The following is a 21384-nucleotide window of genomic DNA, read 5'->3' as shown; positions in this document are numbered from 1 at the left end:
TTCAGCTCCGTAGTTTTCTTTATGAATAACTGAAGTATTAACGTTGTCAGCAGGAATTATCACTGCGGCATTCGGTCTTAGCTTATCATTAGTGGTATTGAGTGCAAGATATTCTTTATTTTTAGGTCTATTGTGAGTAGCCTTTTAGATTAACCGCTTGTCCTACATGTTGTTTTTAATTTGTTGGCCTTACTGTACGGGGTGGAAATCAATGCGCAGTTTCCAAATTCGTTATATGGCTGTAGTGGGTTTCTCTTTGCGTCTCGGTTGAGTGCAGTACTTTAACCCTTTATTCAATAGCTACATTGCTTGTGTTCTGAACTCTGTTTTGGATATACCATCAACTCCTTTCAAAATATAAGTCCACAGACGGCGCCCACAAGTTACTAACTGTATACAAGGGTCGTCCACAAAGTAAGTTACGTTTCTATTTCAATCCGCGGCAGCGCTACGATCGCACTTCCGGGCATCCGCGGCAGTTACTCTGACTCAAGGAGAAGACATGTACGCCATTTTCAGATCACTGCTGCCGACGTGGGCTTTGTAGTGCTTCTTTATAATGTCAACCGTAATTGAAAATGCCGCTGTGTATGAAATCAGATATGTAATTCGTTTTCTTAATGTAGGGAAAGTTAAACCAAAGGAAGTTAATAGGCAAATCTGCGAGTTTTTGCGGACAAAATGCTATGAGTGAATCAATGGTTAGAAGTTGGGTCAGACTGTTCAATGAAGGATGTGATCAAGTGCACGATGAAGAACGAAGTGATTACTAATGAACTGGTCCACACAATTAAAGAGAAGATTAAGCTCCACCGTAAGTTTACGCTTAGTGCCTTTGCTGTGGAAGTTCCCCATATCTCACGATCACTAATTTATGAAATTGTTACTAGAAAACTGAAATTTCGAAAACTTTGTTCACTTTGGGATGCCCAAAATTTTCGCTAAACAACACAAAAAACAACGGATGAGCAGTGAAATTCAGTTTTTGACATGCTACAATGAAGAAGGCGATGGTTTTCTTTCACGCATAGTCACGGGGATGAAACTTGGGTATCGTACAACACCCCTGAAACAAAACGGCAATCAGTGGAATGGAGGCACACTTCATCCCCAACGAAGGTTAAGCCTAAGCAAATCTTGACACCTCGAAAAGCCACGTGCACCGTTTTTCGGGACAGATAAGGCATTTTGCTGATGGATTTCTTAACACGAGGCCAAACAATCAATGGACATGGTTACTGCGAGACCATTAAGAAATTGCGCCGCGCAATGCAGAACAAGCACCGAGGATTACTATCAAAAGGTGTTGTTTTTTCCACGATAATGCCTGACCTCACAGTGCGAATGTGACCAAACAACTTTTTCGGGAATTTCACTGGGACGCGTTTGATCATCCTCCTTACAGCCTGGACCTCACTCCTAGCGACGTTCATCTCTTCTTTTTTTTTTTTTTTTTTTTTTAAAAAAATCTTTATTAAATCCATTACATGATACATGATAACCCACTACCTGACTACATTAGTGGGTCCTAATATTATACATGGAAAATGCAGCTGTTAGTTCTACACTACAGGTATTTTTATTATTGTTATTATTATTTACTCTAATCTTACCGCTATGAGGCTCTAACTACTTAATCTACGAGGAAACTACGTACTACCTGCAGCGATTACAAGTGTGCCAATGCTACTATAAACCTACTAGTTGTTGGCCTGGCCCACTGAGCTAATCCCAGTGGGCATGCCCCTGGCACTGGGCTGGCCCTTAACTTGGTGTCGCTGCAGTCTATTCTACAGTATTATCCTATCTTCTAAATCTACTCTAATTATATTAGTCATTATCGGTGTGCGTTTAGTACGGTATTTTTGTGCCCCCCTCCCTCCTTGTCCAGGACAAGGCGGATTCCAGCCGTCAAGCGGCTGGCCAGTCCTTACCCGGCGGTACAGGAAGGGTACACTAGTCAAAGTCGGTGGAAGTTTTGGTTTCTAGTGGCGATTGTCCCTTAAAAAGTTCTTAATTATCTTTTTTGATATCTCATTTGTAAGTTTGTTTAAGGTGTCAAAGGTGTTGTCGTGTCTTAGTAAGTGGTACGTGTTGTTGTTTGGTAGTTGTTGTCTTAGCTCTTGGGCTACATCATCGAAGAGGTGGCACTCATACACCACATGCTCTGGGGTGCCTTGCACTGCACCACAGTCACACGCTGGTGTAGCCTGCTTCCCAAACCTACATAGGTATGTTGGGTATGGTCCATGTCCAGTAAGAAAGTGCAGCATTCCTCTCGTAGGCGTGAAAAACGTAAGTTTTAATCTTTCTTCTATATCCGGTAGCAACTCGTATGTTCTGCGACCTGTATCCTCGTTGTTCCATTGTTCTTGCCACAGTTCTATCCCTCTCTTTTTGATGGTATATTTGTCCCCTGCGTACACCCCAAGTATCTCCCTAATTTTGTCCCTGTTGTCCTTCTTTACCCAGTACCAGGCAGCCTGTTCACGAATTTTTATGTCCAATGGACAGATTCCCATTAGCACTAACAGCGCTCCCCCAGGTGTTGTTCTATAGGCTCCTGCTGAACGTAAAAGCATGTTTCGCTGCACTCTTCTTACGGCCATGGCAGGCATGACCCTCGTGAGTCTGTGTGCCCAGACTCCTGATCCATATCCTACTATTGAGGTTAATATGCTATTGTGGTATAACTTGATTAGATCGGGTGGAAGGTGAAACCGCTTGTGTCCAATTCCGATGAGATTGTTTAATAAAACCAGGGATTTCTGAGATACGGTGTCTATATGTGCTGCAAAGTTCCACCTCTCGTCGATGATTACACCCAGGTATCGGGCCTCGCGGCGCCGAAGGACTGGTATGCCGTTTATTCTTACTGTGGGGTTTCTGGCCAATTAGCCTTTGAGGAGTAGGTATGTGGATTTGTTGGGTGCAATCGTCATCTTACTTCTATGGCACCACGATGTGAGAATAGTTATGGCTCTATCCACTTTCGGCTCTAAATCCTCGCGGCTTCTGCCGCCGACCAGCAGGAGGAGGTCGTCCGCGTATGCTATGACCTCTACCACATCGTCACAGTTCTTTAGATCTTCAAGTAATGGCTCCATATTAATGTCCCAAAAGAGAGGTCCTAGGACAGAGCCTTGAGGACATCCTTTGGTAACAGTCTTCCTGACTGTGCCGCTAGGGGCCGATAGCCAGACCTCCCTGTCTGCACAATAGCTCCTCAGACAGCCATATTGCGGCCCTGGGCAGTTCTTCTCCCGCAAGCAGGAAAAGAGTGAGGGCCACCACAGGTTGTCGAAGGCGCCACTGATGTCTACCATGATGCCGACGACATACTTGTGCGGGGTGGAGCCACAGACCTCGGCAGCCAGGGTGATTGCGTTAGACGCAGAACGCCCAGACCGAAAGCTGAATTGCCTGTCACTCATTCCGCACAGCATGCGGTGTGCTGTCAGTCTGTCTGCCAGTAGCCTCTCAAAAAGTTTGCCCAGTACATCTAACAAGCAGATAGGTCTGTACGATTTAATTTCTGTGGGATCTTTGTCTGGACTCTTTTTGATGATAATTATGTTAGCTTTTTTCCATATTTCTGGGAATTTCCCGAGTTTCAGACACTCGTTGTATAACTTAGTGAGAGGAGCTACGAGCTGGGGGGCAAGGAATTGCACCACTTCCGCAGTGATGCCGTCTGGGCCAGGAGCTTTTCCCCTTTTGAGGGCCTTAATCTGGGCAGCAACCTCCTCCTCAGAGAAGGGGTAGATTCTGATGTTGTTGTTGTAGTCCCTTTGATCTTCTGTCCTTGTTCTTTTTTGTTCTTCTGTTTCATTTTCCTCCACATCGTCAGGCAACAGGACCCGAAGTAGGGCCTCAGCAGTTTCCTGCCACATGCCCGTCATTCGGTCCCCGTCCCTGACGGTGGATAACACCATAGGTGATCTTAACTTCTCTCGAACCAATTTGTACGGGACTCCCCATGGGTCTGTAGCCAGTTGGCTTTTTACGTAATTTTCCCAACTTCTGAGTCTGACTGCCCTTAGCTCCTGTTGGAATTGTTCCTTGCTCTCTCGATAGATCTGCAACCATCTTTGTTTTTCTCTCCAGACGACACTCCGCTGGTAGTACCTCCTTGCCCTCCTTACAGCCTGTCGCATCTGTCCCAATTCGTTCGACCATGGTGTGGGGGTGGCCGCTACGGCTCTCCTCCTGGTTGGTACAGCAGCTCGCACCGCCCTGGTGATCGCCTGTACCAGTCCTTTGGCGCATTCTTCCACGTTTTCGTCACCCTCCAGCAATGTCAGAATGTTGCACTCCCTCGCGAGACGGTCCCAGTTGGTCTTGTTGTAGTTGAGCTGCAGCTCCCACCCCATGTCCCAGTGGCACTCCCTTTCCCCAATGATGAATGTAATTAAGTTGTGATCACTGGTGGTTGCTTTGTCCCATACTTTCCAGTTGTCAACCTTTGTAGCCAGGTTTGGTGTCACTAAAGTGACGTCAATATTTGTGCCTTCTCCCCCTCCGCCAGTATAGGTGGGGGGGTTCCCTTGTTGGTTGGCAACCACCAGTTGCAGTGCCATGATAGTCTCCTCAGCTTTTAACCCCCGATCGTCGTGCGTGCCACTGAACCACAGGGGGGACTTTGCGTTTATGTCTGCCATTACGAGCATTCTGCGTCCCCGCAATGCCGTGGCAACTTGTGTAAGTAACTCCAAAAACTCCTCTATTCCTCTACCATATTGAAAGTATATGTTGCAGATGTAAATCACTCCTGTGGGTGTTTGAAGTTCCACGACATTGCAGTGTTCGCCTGAGAATTGCGCAAGGACTGTGGCTCTGATTGATCTATTAATGATTACAACTGCAGCTTTAGGCTCTATATTAGAGTGTATAATTTGCCAATTTGCAGCCATGAATGGGATCCGTCCCGCGCGGGAGTACGGCTCCTGTAAACAGAGTACATCCAGACTCTTCTCCTCCACCACCCTTCGCAGTTCCTGCAAGACTAGTTTACTATTGTGAGTGTTTATTTGACCCACGTTTAGTTGGCTCACGTGGGTAGTAGGTATGAACGTGTGATTCTGGCCAGTTTTTAGACCAGTCATGGGCTACTCTGCCATTTGTTATCACTGATTGACAATATAGTTCATCCAAGTCAAACTTCTCATTTCTTCTTTCGAAGACCTTTTTAATCAGTTCTCGCAGGGCTCCGAAGTCGGTGGGGAGATTCATTGTCTTGAGGTGGATTCTGTCTACCGCCTCCATTACTGGAAAGGTGACATCTCTACCATACTCGTGGCCAACACGTACCACGTGTCTCAGTGCAGTTGTGAGGATTGCCGGATCCTCAAGTCTTGATAGCTGCAGAGCATGCTCCAGGTTGGGGTATATTCGTTGGGGATCAATTCCCAGTACACCCCGGGATGGTAAGTCAGAGGATGGGTTTGAGCTACTCACTTCATTATACTGGACATTTTTGGTGGTTACTACATCTTCACTGTGTAATTGTGAACTCCCAAGTACAGGATGCCTGTGTGGTCGAGAATGCTCTTGTTTCGACCCAGGTCCCCAGCAAGGAGGAGAGGGAACGTCTTCTTCACATGGGTCTGTCTGTACGCAAACATCTTTCATTATTATCACCAAGGATCGTGGTTGCGTGATTTTTTGTAAGAATTCTTTGAATTTGTTTGCCCTCAGAGCGTCCCTCAGCCTCTTGCTTGGGGATTTCCTTTTAGGCTTCCTGAGTTCAGGTGTAGCCTCAGCCATAATCAATTCGAGAGATTAGTCTCTGCTCTAGCATCCTGTACGTCGGGCAGTTCCTCCCAGTGGTATTGCATGGTTTCCTTCCCCTTTTGGTACAAGGAATGCAGGTTGCGTTTTTATTGCAGTTTTTTCTTGTATGATCCTCAGCCCCACACCTGGAGCAGGCCGGCTTCCTTTCACAATGCTTATGGACGTGGTCTAAATCACCACAGTTGTGGCAACGGGGGACTACTAGATAGTCCCTAACATTAATTGCGTGGAATCCAATATAGATTCTTCCCATAGCGGTAAGTTTTCTCCACATCTTGCCGGAGACCTCGGCCACGTGATGGACAACATCGCGTTCCCGAGGTCCCGTTTTGAAATGCAACTTAAATTCGTTTCTGAATGTTTCCCATTCTATGTCTTCAAAATTTTGATTATACATCGTTTCATATATGTCGGTTTCAGTTAATGCCACAGGTACGTCGTACAGTATTACCAGAGGATTTCTTTTCTTTGGAGGTTCACATTTAATGGCCTTATTGAGTTTGGAATTGTTTAGTATTTTGTCCCTGTCTTCTTCTGTTGCGAGATCTACAACAACTACATTTTTGGTGGCTTTGACTTTGTTTATTTTTATTTTGTCCCTTGCTGGGTCAATTGTTGTTGTAAAGATCTCCCGTACCTTTTTAATTGTCTGACCAGGCAGGGGTCTTAAAAAGACTGCCGTGACTGGCCTTTTTGAGATCTTCGCAATTGTTTCTTTTGTTGTTTGGGCTTTTGTGGTGGGTTGCGCCACCACTCCGGCCCATGTCTTAGCTGGCTGTTGTCTTAGTCTGGCATTTTCCTTCTCCAGCTCTTCAAGATGCCCCTCAAGCTTGGCGTTTGCGATAGCCCAGGCAGCGAGCTCGTTCTTTATTGCTGTAACTGCAGCCTGGCTTATTTTCCCGTTCTTGATGCTGGAGTCTAATATCTGACTAATACGACAATGTCTGTCATAAACATTTTCATCGTCGTGTCCCACTTCCTCCTGCGAGGTAGGGACAGTAGACATACTTGCCCTCGAAATAGCACTCGAATCACTCGTTTCCTGTTCAGCCATGATGATAACGAGTGAAAAAAGGTTGGGAGCCCGTCTCTTTCCCTGGACCGGCTCCTCTGGCATGGGGGAGGGGGGGGGGGACTACTGCAGCTCGCCCACCAATCTCGCCCCTAGGTCAAGGGCACTCCAGAGCTGCCAGGTTCAGCGCGCCGTCGCCAGCGCACTGGTCCCCATCGACGGCCACGTCGTCGATGATTTCACACGACGCTCCTCGGCAACTGCACCCCGCACTCCGGAGAGGCGGATGCACCCCTCGCCCTTCGCCGCTTACTTGCCCGAGTTTCCACCAGAAGGCCATGGACCCACTCCTACTCAGGTGGTGGGTCGGTCCCCCAGTCGTTCAGCGGTCTGGGCCCATCTAACCTAGCCCAGGCGATGTCACCACCTCCTGGGTTTGGCAGAACACGCCCCGGTTACCCAGGGGCGCGGCGAAGCACCCTTGCCGACTCGCGCCGTGATCCCACGCCGACAAACGAGGTCGCCGGCATGCAGAGCACCTGCTGGTCTGTGCCCTGCGAACAGAAAGGGACTGATGTTCGGTCCCTCGACACAGCTCCCCCTGTGCCACGCACCCTTCGCTTTCGCATCGGGTTGGGTCGCAGCTCTCCCTTTTGTCGCAAGGCAGAATGCCAAGCTTAACGTCCGGGACCACGGGAAGGCGGAAAGAGCCACTTGGGAAGGAGAGGCTATGAGAGACGCTTCACTTCCCCTGTGAGGACTGCCGCGGCACACCCGACTGGAAAGCGATACGCCCCAGTGCGAGCTTCCGTGCCCTACGGCGCGCCGGCAACGGGCGGGCCCGCCCCGAAACGCGCCGTCAAACGACTGACCTCACGCCAGACGTTCATCTCTTCTTACACCTAAAATCTGTCCTTGGTGGCCAACACTTCAACGATGATGACGAGCTGAAAGAACACGTTACCACTTGGTTGAATACACAGGCGGCAACCTTCAGTGAAGAAGGCATACAAAAAAAAAAAAAAAAAAACTTCTGCCACGCTATGACAAGTGCCTACAAAATTTCGGGAGCTATGTAGAAAAGTAGTTTAACAGTTGTAGATTTTTGTACAATAAATATTTTTTCTGTATCCGCACACGTTTGTTTTATATAACCAAACGGAACTTACTTTGTGGACATACTTCGTATATTCCTGAACATTTGAACATAGTCAAGGACCAGCGCCCCAGTAAAGTCTTAGTGAAATGTGGTAGGAGACGTATTTCAAGTGAAATCAGGCGCTTTAATAAAGTGAAAGACGAACTTAATGCTTCATCTGACAAAGCCTATTTTACTAGTGCAGACTTGTTAACCTGTGACGTTTTAGATAATCAACTTAAAATCCTCAATTATGTTTCATGGAAAGCTAGCCAGTCGATCTTTTAAGTACATGCTCAGGAGCTGCATAACCTAAAAGAAGCTGGGTATGGTCCCACTAACAAGTAATATGCCAGTACAGCAGAGTTCAGTGCACAAGAAATGCAGCTATTGAATAAAGGTTTAAAGTACTGCACTGAGAAGGCCAGTGCAACCCTAGTTGCGGATTTGAAAATTGCGCTTGATGCCACCCGATGCAATAAAGGCCAACAAATTAAAAATAATGTGTAGACCAAGCCAGTTAATCCAATGGGATACTCACAATAGTCCTAAAAATAAGGAATATCTTCCACTCAATACCTTCAATGATATGGTAAGATCGAATAATGCAATAATAATTCGTTCTGACAAATGATGTTCTTCGTCAAGAAAACTGCGTAGGTAAAACACTCTCCTGGTTTGAAGACAATAACGTTCAAGAAATAGACGTTGAACCAACTGAGGCACATACTAAAGGTTTAAAAACGTGTCTCGAGGCCTGCCCTAATATTATAGGCCCTGATTTCGCCTCAAAGACGAAAGTCATGAACCGTACGCTACGAGCGAAAGTGAAGACTCATAAACCAGGCTACTCTATTCGTCCAGTTTCCTAGGGGATAGGAAACCAAGAAGAACCATCTACTAAATACTTACTACTGCTGGTTCAACAAAATGTTGTTTTTGAATAAAATTTCGAAATTCCTAATAGGGAAGAACTGGTTAACCTACTGCATGACGAAACCTTTGCTTGTGACTGCATTATGTTGTCTTTAGATATTAAAAATCTATAAACGAATATTCCCTTCAATGAGACTACGGTACTATCCTTACCAAAACTTGTAGACGAGGTCACTGTAACCATTTCACTTCTTAAACTAATCACTTCATATAATTATTTTTCATTCAGTAATCAGTTTTATAAGCGACACAAGGACCTATCCATGGGTATTTGTCTCGCAGGCTGCATTGCCAATGTGTTTGTTACTCATTTACATTGTGAAAAGCACAGATTGATCCAAGCACATTCCTTTCTACAGGCGTTACGTCTATGACATTTTCACGATGTTTGACGGTGCTGTTGAAGAGGTCCCGCGGTAGTTGAAGAATATAATTCGCTACGCCCTCAGATGGCCTTCACTCACGAACTGGTGGACGGCACCAAGATTCTCTAATATTTACAACTCAAATGACGCCTAGAGGGAGGTAGAGTCAAAACTCTACCACTGAGCTACCCAAGCACGGCTGACGCCCCGTCCTCACAGCTCTGCCTCCGCCAGTACCTACAAACTGTGAGCACTTGCACGCTAAAGCCAAAGGTCTCGAGTTTGAGTCTCGGTCCGGCACACAGTTTTAATTTACCACGAAGTTCCATCGACAGTTCTTTATGGTGAATGTGACGCTATACCTCATTCATTCCCTTATTTTCCGAATTATCTTCTAGCTTGTTATGTTTTTCACAGATTTCAACTTTTATTGTTAGGCAGGTTTTAACAATTTCATACTTTCCAGAAGCCATTTTACCTCTACCAGCTTGTATCTTTGCACTTATTCTATCACTATTGCTGCATTAATTTAATTTTAACAGTTTTACTACTCAGTGCTGTATCAACTATCTTCTAGATCCCATGCACGAGGAGAGGAAGCTGGGTTTCACAGGAGCGATGCTTGGGGAAATACGGTGCTGGATGTAAAACAGGTGAAACGATAATAAAATTTCTATGAAGACCTTAATGTGAAATTTTTCAGAAGTTTTTTGTGAAATTTTTCAAAAGTGAAGCCCAAAGGACGGAAATGCAGCGAAAGAAAAAAGCGGCTCCTAAAACATGAAAAAACGTGAAGATCGAAGCTGCAGCCGAGCTTTCTCGCTTCAGCTTCTATCAGCTACAAGAGGAAAACCTGTCGATTAAGAATATCTAAAAACAAAAGTGCGATGAACGTCTTACGTAAGCTGTACTCGAAATTCACAAAGAAAAAGTATTTTTATTCTGTAAATAATAACACACAGAAACATATTTTATACAGTATCCTATATCCGGAGAGCGACCACTGATAATACGTTGCAAATAAAAGGCAAATATGTCTGTCGCTGGACTGCATTATGCTTAAAACGGAAAACACAAATTGATACACCGAAGTTAATAAATTACGAATTTACCTTCGCTGCTGTTGATATTACAGACATTTTCGAAAGACAAAAATGAAAACTGTGCCTAATTACTCTGTGTGGTTGCAACCCACTTTCTATGTTTCCACTCTCAGTGAAGTTCAACTACGTGGAACGCTCCACTAGAATTTCAGTAGAAAATGACTTTCATGACACCGAGTACTACATCTTACAACATGCAACGTTGTTGCAGACAGACGCGTGTACTCTGGTTCGTTTGTGCACGCACGCCCTCGGACTTTCACCCTTCATATGAGACGAGTTTAGCTGTTGTTATTGACAAAGAACCGGATTTTTATCGTCCGCTGTGCAATGTTCACGTGACCGAACAATCATCTTCTCGTAATCAAGGTAAACTGATCACAGATTAATGGCGTTGGCGTTTTCCCGTCTGAATAACCAAGAAAAACAATTACTTAGCGGTTACTGACTTTCTTAACTGCTGTTTTCCAGTGTGAATATTTTTATTATTAATAAGTAACTAGGCTATACTAGCAACTAGTTGCCGTGCATCAATAGAAATGCACTTGTAATGGTGAACGAAGAAATGAGGTACGACCACTGTAATACTGGGTTAGGTTTATTAAAGGGAATCGGAATCGATCGGCATGGCCCTAATAGATAGTTAAAGGCAGTTCTGTTGGGCTGATGGAATCTTGGAAGGGATGAATGAATCGACTTTCCACCACGAATGGAATCTAAATTATGGATACTGACTGGTTTGATGCGGCCCGCCACGAATTCCTTTCCTGTGCTTACCTCTTCATCTCAGAGTAGCACTTGCAACCTACGTCCACAATCATTTGCTTGACGTATTCCAATCTCTGTCTTCCCCTACAGTTTTTGCCCTCTACAGCTCCCTCTAGTACCATGGAAGTCATTCCCTCATGTCTTAGCAGATGTCCTATCATCCTGTCCCTAATCCTTATCAGTGTTTTCCACATATTCCTTTCCTCTCCGATTCTGCATAGAACCTCCTCATTCCTTACCTTATCAGTCTACCTAATTTTCAACATTCGTCTATAGCACCACATCTCAAATGCTTCAATTCTCTTCTGTTCCGGTTTTCCCTCAGTCCATGTTTCACTACCATACAATGCTGTACTCCAGACGTACATCCTCAGAAATTTCTTCCTCAAATTAAGGCCGGTATTTGATATTAGTAGACTTCTCTTGGCCAGAAATGCCTTTTTTCCCATAGCGAGTCTGCTTTTGATGTCCTCCTTGCTCCGTCCGTCATTGGTTACTCTACTGCCTAGGTAGCAGAATTCCTTAACTTCACCTTGACTTCGTGACCATCAATCCTGATGTTAAGTTTCTCGCTGTTCTCATTTCTACTACTTCTCATTACCTTCGTCTTTCTCCGATTTGCTCTCAAACCATACTGTGTACTCATTAGACTGTTCATTCCGTTCAGCATATCATTTAATTCTTCTTCACTTTCACTCAGGATAGCAATGTCATCAGCGAATCGCATCATTGATATCCTTTCACCTTGTATTTTAATTCCACTCCTGAACCTTTCTTTTATTTCCATCATTGCTTCCTCGATGTACAGATTGAAGAGTAGGGGCGAAAGGCTACAGCCTTGTGTTACACCCCTCTTAATACGAGCACTTCGTTCTTGATCGTCTACTCTTATTATTCCCTCTTGGTTGTTGTACATATTGTATATGACCCGTCTCTCCCTATAGCTTACCCCTACTTTTTTCAGAATCTCGAACAGCTTGCACCATTTTATATTGTGGAACGCTTTTTCCAGGTCGACAAATCCTATGAAAGTGTATTGATTTTTCTTTAGCCTTACTTCCATTACTAGCCGTAACGTCAGAATTGACTCTCTGGTCCCTTTACTTTTCCTAAAGCCTAACTGATCGTCACCTAGCGCATTCTCAATTTTCTTTTCCATTCTTCTGTATATTATTCTTGTAAGCAGCTTCGATGCATGAGCTGTTAAGCTGATTGTGCGATAATTCTCGCACTTGTCAGCTCTTACCGTCTTCGGAATTGTGTGGATGATGCTTTTCCGAAAGTCAGATGGTATATCGCCAGACTCATATATTCTACACACCAACGTGAATAGTCGTTTTGTTGCCACTACCCCCAATGATTTTAGAAATTCTGATGGATATGAAACAGGTATTCTAGACTTTCTGTGAAATGTGTAAGTGGTAAAACAATTAGTGTCGCATGTACGATCAGGTAATTTGTACTTATGAACTAAAGGTTAAATATTAGCATTATCAATGAACTGGATAGATAAGAAATGTTGTGGCAAATAATCATGAAAATAGAAAATTAATTGTGCCGAATACTGGGATAAATATGCGTGGTTTCATCTGAAGTCTTGAGTGTAGAACTGCAGGTATTCTTCATTCATAGCTGTAATACGAAACCATTCTTCATATGTGGTATAAGGGAAAGTATTTTTTGTCACCAACTAGTTGCAAAGTTAATGAACTATGTCTAGGGTAAGTGACAATAACTTATGGACTACCGTCTCATAGTCTCATAAACAATCTGGGGACTTTATTTATAATGAGAAATGACTAATAGTATATCTTAATATTTACCTTGTGGCACTATGAATTAACTGTTTTGGCAATACATGTAGAGCTTAATAAAGTGATATGATCAAGGTATAAAAAGAATTTTAGTCACAGTGACCAATGAAAAAGAGTTCTTCATTAGCCAGTAGAGGAAGAAAGTGAATAATATCACATCTGAACAGTTACTGGTTTCCCGTGTTCTTACTTAGTGAGTAAAGAAAAGTGTTTCTGGACTATTGAAACACCTGATGGCAATTGCCTATTAGAGTAATTTTTGTTAATGTTTTCTACTTATTTTCTATGAATAAATAACCAAATAACAGATACTGTAGAATTTCATGTACGGGACTCAAATAAATGCATTTTACTCCTCTAAATTTGTCGGTGGAGTTTATTTTTTGTCTGCTTAGTTGTGACTTGATTTGGACGTATTTTTGCTTGTAATATGTTATTTCCCGTATTGAAAGCTGTTGAATTACTCATTAGCAAAAGAATGAGTGATGTCGCCTTGCTGTATATATCTCACGAGAACAGAATATATGCTGAACTGCGTTCCTGTGTGAATAACATAATATTACTGCTTAGTTATTCGTATGTTCTCCCGCGTAAGAAAAAACGTTATAAACATGTAAATAATTGTAAATGGAAGTAAAGACATATATGGATTTCTAGTTGATTAGAAACTAAATTAGCATTAATAGAGTGCTTTATAAGTAAAGTGAGGCGGAGAACAGATTTAATTGACCCAGCCTATGTTCAGAACTCTTAACTGTACCCTAAGGTGGATTTTTCTTCCTGCACAAGCATGTATAGCCTCAAGGCGTCCTATCTACTGACTCCAGAAACATTTCTTTTTGGTTCGTCCTGGTTTCCGATGATGGATCCTGGATCACCATGCAACCATGTACGCCGGCCGAGGTGGCCGAACGGTTCTAGGTGCTACGGTCTGGAACCGAGCGACCGCTACGGTCGCAGGTTCGAATCCTGCCTCGGGCATGGAAGTGAGTGATGTCCTTAGGTTAGTTAGGTTTAAGTAGTGTTAAGTTCTAAGGGACTAATGACCTCAGCAGTTAAGTCCCGTAGTGTTCAGAGCCATTTGAAACAAACATGTACGCTGTCCTATGCGTCATTGTCCATCATCAGCAACGAAATTATCACGAGTTCTTTGCAGGTGAAACTTGCATTGAAACTGACATAAATGAAAGAATTTACCAATTAATTCAAAATTGTTTTAAAGAAAGAACTGTCTTAAAGGTCAATTAATTTATACCCATAAGTCACGTAATGAGTGATCATTGAAACTGATGAAACGTCCCCTTAGAAAAATTATAAATGACTGTGCTTAAACTGACACACAATATTTTTAGCGCAACGCAATCTGACTTTGAAAAATCCCTACAAAAGAATGGCCCTGACTAACATTAACCTATACCTTTCACAAATCACTTACCTCACAAAAATCTTCGTTACACGAACTACTGCAATACAGCGAGCGCCACTACTGCCAACTAAATAAAAGATTCAAACTACTGAAGGCACTAACTACTGATAGGCATAGTTAGCAAATGAAAGATTTTGATAGAGAACAAACAATGTATTTACCTTAATAGTGTTCAAAAGTCATAATATATATAGCAGTTCATGACATCCATTCTTAGAAATGTACTGTTTCTGATGGACACACGTCCAGATCATCCGCTCTCAAAATTCCGCCATTTCTCTCCCCACATCCACCACTGCTGGCGGCTCACTTCCAACTGCGCAACGCTACGCGCTGTTAAACAGCCAACAGCCCAACACTACAATAGCGAATTTTACAATGCCACCCAGCCTCAGACTGCACACAGCACAGCCAGTGATTTTCATACAGAGCGCTACGTGGCGTTTTCAATATAAAAACTTAAACAGCCTACTTACACTGAATGCGCAACAAAACTTTTTCATGTACTAGTTACGTGACTGACATTAGTCTTGAAAATTAAAGTTTTTGGTGAAGTTGGAAACTAAATGCGGTGAAATCTTCTTTTTTACCTTTTTATATATGTATAGTGTGTCGGTTTAACGAAGGTCTTAGTTTTAGGTCATAAGTGAATATTTGTATCGACTAAGTAAGGTCTGAAGGTCCCGCAATAGTTTTTATTCTCGTGGTTTTTCTGCTGGCTTTGCGAGGCTGGGAGCGGGAGGGGAAGCAATGAATAAGCTTTTGTAATTCATTTAATCCTTTCCTCTCACTTAACATAGAAGATTTTCAACATTTGAAATGAATAAGTTTTTCTTATTCATCCATCCCATTAAATATTTTTGACCTATGGTCACTTTAATAGTGGAAGGCACCTATGGTTGGTCTCACCACGGATGTATTGCGCGTTTAGTGGGCAATGTATATAGACGATTTCCTTTTGTGAATTACTTTACGTGGACAGTTTATGATAAAAAGAGACTAGCTTAGCGTGTAAGCTTAAACTATTATAAATCCGGAAATAGCAGTGTGAATTATTTTCTTGTTTTGTCTAGCTACCTTCTCTTGTCTTTTCGTTCGTGATCTGTTCTCCTTCTCACCTCTATCTGTACAGACGTTTATAATTATGTAAGTTAATTTGAATAGTAATAATTGCTATCAAACATATTTACTGAATAGTATATATTGATTTTTCTGACAGTAATGGTATATTAATTATTTTTAACAGCTCATCTTTGATAGTGTCGGTGAATTCGTTTCATCATCAGAATTGGCGGGCTAGAAAGTGATCTGTTTAGCCGTCATTACGACTATTGCATTGAGATAACTGCTAGTTTTAGTAACTACATGGAACCTGCTTGATTTTATGATCAAGAAGTCCTATGTACCAGTTCAAACAAGAATGGCGCACTTGAGGTATTTGAAATTCACTGTCGCAGAATATATAATCAGGCCAACTACTTCTAAAGCACACTGTTTAACTCTTTACCTGGATCGTCAATGTAACATTTCGTTACAGTCTACAATTTACAAGACATCGTATATGTGTCTTGAAACTAGGATATAAGATAGACATCGACAAAAGCAAAACGAGGATAATGGAATGTAGTCGAATTAAATCGGGTGATGCTGAGGGAATTAGATTAGGAAATGAGACAATTAAAGTAGTAGATGAGTTTTGGTATTTGGGGAGCAAAATAACTGATGATGGTCGAAGTAGAGAGGATATAAAATGAAGACTGGAAATGGCAAGGAAAGTGTTTCTGAATAAGAGAAATTTGTTAACATCTAGGATAGATTTAAGTGTCAGGAAGTCCTTTCTGAAAGTATTTGTATGGAGTGTAGCCCTGTACGGAAGTGAAACATGGACAATAAATAGTTTAGACAAGAAGAGAATAGAAGATTTCGAAATGTTGTCCTACAGAAGAATGTTGAAGATTAGATGACTAGATCATATAACTAATGAGGAGGTACTGAATAGCATTGGGGAGAAGAGAAATTTGTAGCACAACTTGAGTAGAAGAAGGGATCGGTTACTAGGACATGTTCTGAGGCATGAGGGGATCACCAATTTAGTATTGGAGGGCAGCGTGGAGGGTAAAAATTGTAGAGGGAAACCAAGAGATGAATACACTAGGCAGATTAAGAAGGATGTAGGTTGCATTAGATGCTGGGAGATGAAGCAGCTTGCACAGTATAGAGTAGCATGGAGAGCTGCATCAAACCAGTCTCTGGAGTGAAGACCACCACACATACACGTGTATTAATGAATCAAGTTGTTGGTTACACGAGTGATTTATTCCTCAATTAGTGCTTTGGAAAAAGCATTTTTTTCTCCAGAACAGTCGAAACGTTGAGGCTTACTGTATGGTCCAGGAACCGGCAACAGGCAGATGTTAGTGTTAGTGGTCTGTAATTCCTTCATCCATTTTGTAAACAACAGTCACCTGCGCTCATTTCCAGTCACGAGGATTTATCGTTGCGCAAGACATTCTAGATAAATGTGGGGTAAGTATGACGAGCTCATTCCACAGCGAAACAGATGAAAATTCCAATTGGAATTCTGTCTGCTTGTGGTACCTTATTCACTGTGTCTCAGTTATTTTCCAGTAGTGATGATGGTTATTTCAAAATGTATTTTTTAAGAGCATGTACGGTCGTCGCACATTTCAGTGGTACTATTCTAACTCGTGAATCTTAATATCAGAAACTGGTATTGCGATTACCTGTTTAAGAAAATTACTGTGGACTTCAGGCATTGTTCGTTTTACGCTTGAATGAGATACTATTAACATAAAAATTCTAAGATATTTTTAAGCTTTTTCCGTCAGTTTCTCTACTTGTATTTTATATTGACAGCTAAGCAATTTGTTTTCGCTTTGTTCTTTGAACGCCGCCATGAAGCAAAGGTAGAAAACTGCTGATTTCTGTTTTCGGGGTTCTATACCTCAATCGGAAAAAATGGAACTCTTTTAGGATCACTTTGTTGCCTATCTGTCTGTCTGCCTATGCGACTGGTAAGAATGGTTTTCTGAAGAATGGATAGACTTACCAAGTTGAAACGTTGGCCAAATAGTGATGTCTGTGGTCCAGTGGTAGTGTGAAGTAGCTGAGTCAATGCAATCAAAAAATACGGTCATTTACATCGCATTTAGATTCTCTAAAACTCAATCGTCACAGCCTGTAGGTACTTTGTACTGAGCTAGAGTCATGAAATTCGGCAGGAAGCAAGGTTTCACAGTATAACTAAAGGGAAAAAAATAAGGAAACCATTAATTTGGAATTAAATCAGACGGAAAACAAAATTTTTACTTTGTTTTCCGAATGTCTGTTTGTCCGTTCGTTTGTTAAGATCCCTTTTTCTCTTACACAATGGTGTCCTTGCAGTTCCAGTTCCTGGTCGTTTGATAGAACGAATTTTAGAATGTTAGTTTGAATGAATTTCAGACGACAGAATGCAATAGGTATGCTAAAACGAACAAGATAGAACAGTTTTCTGCGCAGTACTAGTTTTATTTCCATAGCACACCTTCATGTTGTCAACGTGGAATGATGTAACGACAACACAGGCAAATATGTATAGTTTAGGCAGTATAGCAGAAAAATTAAAACAATGGCATAAAAAGAAAAATGTCCACACGAGTAACAATAATGTTTCAAATACACTGGTAATTTATGTGTATCCGCAGAGGCGATGCATGATACTCCAAACTGAGCTTCATTTTGGGGGGCGGCAAAAGAATTCTCGTGTGGTGGGAGTTTACGCAGTATGATATGGAGATCCTGATCGGTATGCCATCGTTTTTCCCTGCGGAAAATTACAGGAAGCTGGTATCCTGCCCCCGTAGTTCGTCTGAAGCTACGTAAACCTAACTAACCTAAGAATATCACACACATCCATGCCCGAGGCAGGATTCGAACCTGTGACCGTAGGGGTCGCACGGTTCCACACTGAAGCGCCTAGAACCGCTCGGCCACACCGGCCGGCGAAGCTCGCCAGGATCATCCCTTACCGTCACAAAACAATGCACCACCCCATCGCTATGACACTCTGTCAGAACCATTAGGGGACAAAAGTCGGAACTGAGAAAGCCTGTAAGCCCCACTTAGCTATCCCACTTCTTCTCGTCTATCCAGGACCATACTTAGCTCATCAGAGACGGCTTCGAGAGAGATGAACATGTCATGTAACCAGGTTCGACCAATATTTGTGGGTTGTGGAGCGGTCATTGATCAAAATGGCACCCCACTCCAGCCTAATAAGAGTGGTCAGAGCCCATATCCCAGTCGTACTGCTGCCCGACTTTGATAACTGTCTTCATTCCGGCTCTGTTGCTTTGAAAGGGCAAGGTCGATATCCTTCCTGATCCTTGTTACAGTCATAGCTGCCAGCAACGAGCTGCCAGCGATATCAGGGAAAAAGCTGATGATGCTGCTTACTGAGGAAGAAGCCTGGAAGAAACTAGTTGAGTTGTAATCTTTCTAGACGCTCCATCCAACAAGCCATGCAGAACTTATTGTACAACCCGGGCGACTGCTTGAAGGAAAAAGAAAACTATAGACCGATGGTGTGCCATGGTTAGTGAATGGCGCTGAGTTACTTGGCAGGGTCAGCGGAGCGGTGGCCCTGCTTGTCTGGCGCACTCTTCAAGTTTTTCTGTTGTCGGCTGTCTGCTTATCATCGCCCGCCGCCTCGTGGCTACTCGTCTGCATTTTTCCCTGTCTGACAGTAAACCGCGGTCCAGGAAGCGCGTTAACCGCTATCACACTTGCGTCACTGGCGCATGTCGGCGTGGCAGCGCGTGCCCGTCTGTAGCAGGGAACACAGGGCCTGGAAGGAAGGAAAGAAGCTAGGGTCTAACGTCCCGTCCACTACGAGGTCATTAGAGACGGAGCACAGACTCGGATTGCTTCAAGTATGGGGAAGGAAATCGCCTTACCCTTTCAAAGGAACAATCCCGCTAAGAAAGAGGACAGATTATCAGAGTGGGGCAGAGTATATGCAGGAATGCGACAAAGATGTAGGTTTTCACCACATTCGTTTACTATTTATAGGAGTAATGCCATCCAAGACAGGAGACAAATGTCAGACGGCTTCATTAAAATCGACAGGGACACAAAATTAGATGCTTTACTTTTTTCGGATGATTTAGCGCTTCTTGCATCTTCAGAGGATGACCTGCAACATTCAGTGCACAGTTCACAGATTATATCCGAGAAATACACCATGGACATCAACACAAAAAAAAAAAAAAAAATGAAAAACATTGTCTTCTGTGAAAAATAACCAGTACAAAGTAAGGTCTGTTCGAAAAATAAAATTCTGGAAAGAGGGAACATATCCACATATTTAGGCTATAAACTGCACTTTCTGGAAGAAAGACACCTAACTGAAAAGACAGCAGGTGTACAAAAAATATCGGCTAGCTGCCAGTAAGACTCGGGCTCTGAGGGTTTCGTAAAAGCTTAACTATGTGTATAGAAAGTTAATCAATCCCGGGAATCGAGCATCTTGACATTTTTTGCCTTTTACCGACTTTGATACTGGAAAGGTATCAGTTGCGGGAATTCTAAGACTTCCAAGAATGTCATACGTTTGAAATCAGATAACAAATGACAGAAGAAATACTTTTGTGAGATATAATCACAGATTAACAACTTTCTGATTTTTTTCTTTACTTGTACTGTGAAACCTTGCTTTCTACCAAATTTTATGATTATAGTTCAATGAGAAGTGCCCTATAAGTTTTAATGAGGGAGTTTGCGAGTAACAAAATATGTAATGTAAATAGTCGTGGCTTTTGATTGCAATGACTTAGAAGCTTAAGATTCTCTATACCACCGAGGGACCATAGAACTCAGTATGTGGCATAACTTTCAAGTTGATACATCTATCCGTTCCTGAGAAAGAGGGGTCTTAACAGACGGATAGACAGACAACGGGACAATTAACCACAAAACAAATATTTTTAGGTGTGATATAACTACAAATTAACAACTTTCGGATGTTTCTCATGAATCTAAGCTTACATTTACTACACTTCCAAGGGACTATAGACACTAGTATGTGAAATAAATTTCTACTTCATACGTCTATCTGTTCCTAGGGAAAAGCTGTCTTGACAGCGTACAGACGATCAGTCGCATAACAAGTACCAATTTTTTTTTCGTGTGATAGAATTACAAATGAACATTTTTCAAATTTTTTCCTTCAGTTGTGATGTGAAAGCTTGCTTCTTGCCAAATTTCATGATTCTGGGTCAACAGGAAGTACCATAAAGACTTTGTTGTGTGTTTTTGTGAGTACAAAAAATATATGACATAAATGGCGGTACATTTTGATTGCATTGACTCAGAAGCTCTATTGTTTTACGCCGCCAAGGGGATGAGCTTCGTATGTGACATAAATTTTAGGTTGATTCGCGTACCATTTACCGAGAAAAGGGGTTTTTAACAGTCGAGCAGACAGAGACAGACAGACAGCGAAGTGATCTTATAAAGGTTTCGTTTTTACCCGCTGAAGTACGGAACCATAAAAACGGGAGCCATTAATAATGTCACGAAGCCTTCCCAAGTACAGAAGCAAACCTGAATACATATTTATAAGACCTTAATTAGATCTGTGCCGTGCAATGGCAGCGAAGCCTGGATAATCACGTCAAGATGGCGAAAGACCAACAGCCTGTGAACTGAAATTCTTGCAACGAACAACTGAGTACACCAAATAGCATCGCAAAAACAGTGGAGACGTGCTGAACAAACCTGAAATGGAACGCATGCCGTTTCTATTCGGAACTACCAAAACCGAGTCGGGCGTGGTGGCTAAGCGGTTAAAGGCGCTACAGTCTGGAACCGCGCGGCCGCTACGGTCGCAGGCTCGAATCCTGCCTCGGGCATGGATGTGTGTGATGTCCTTAGGCTAGTTAGGTTTAAGTTCTAGGGGACTGATGACCTTAGAAGTTACGTCCCATAGTGCTCAGAGCCATTTGAACCATTTGAACCAAAACCGAA

This window comes from Schistocerca americana, chromosome 3 (assembly GCF_021461395.2).
Source record: "Schistocerca americana isolate TAMUIC-IGC-003095 chromosome 3, iqSchAmer2.1, whole genome shotgun sequence".
NCBI lineage: Eukaryota > Metazoa > Arthropoda > Insecta > Orthoptera > Acrididae > Schistocerca > Schistocerca americana.
This window is presented reverse-complemented; position numbering follows the sequence as displayed.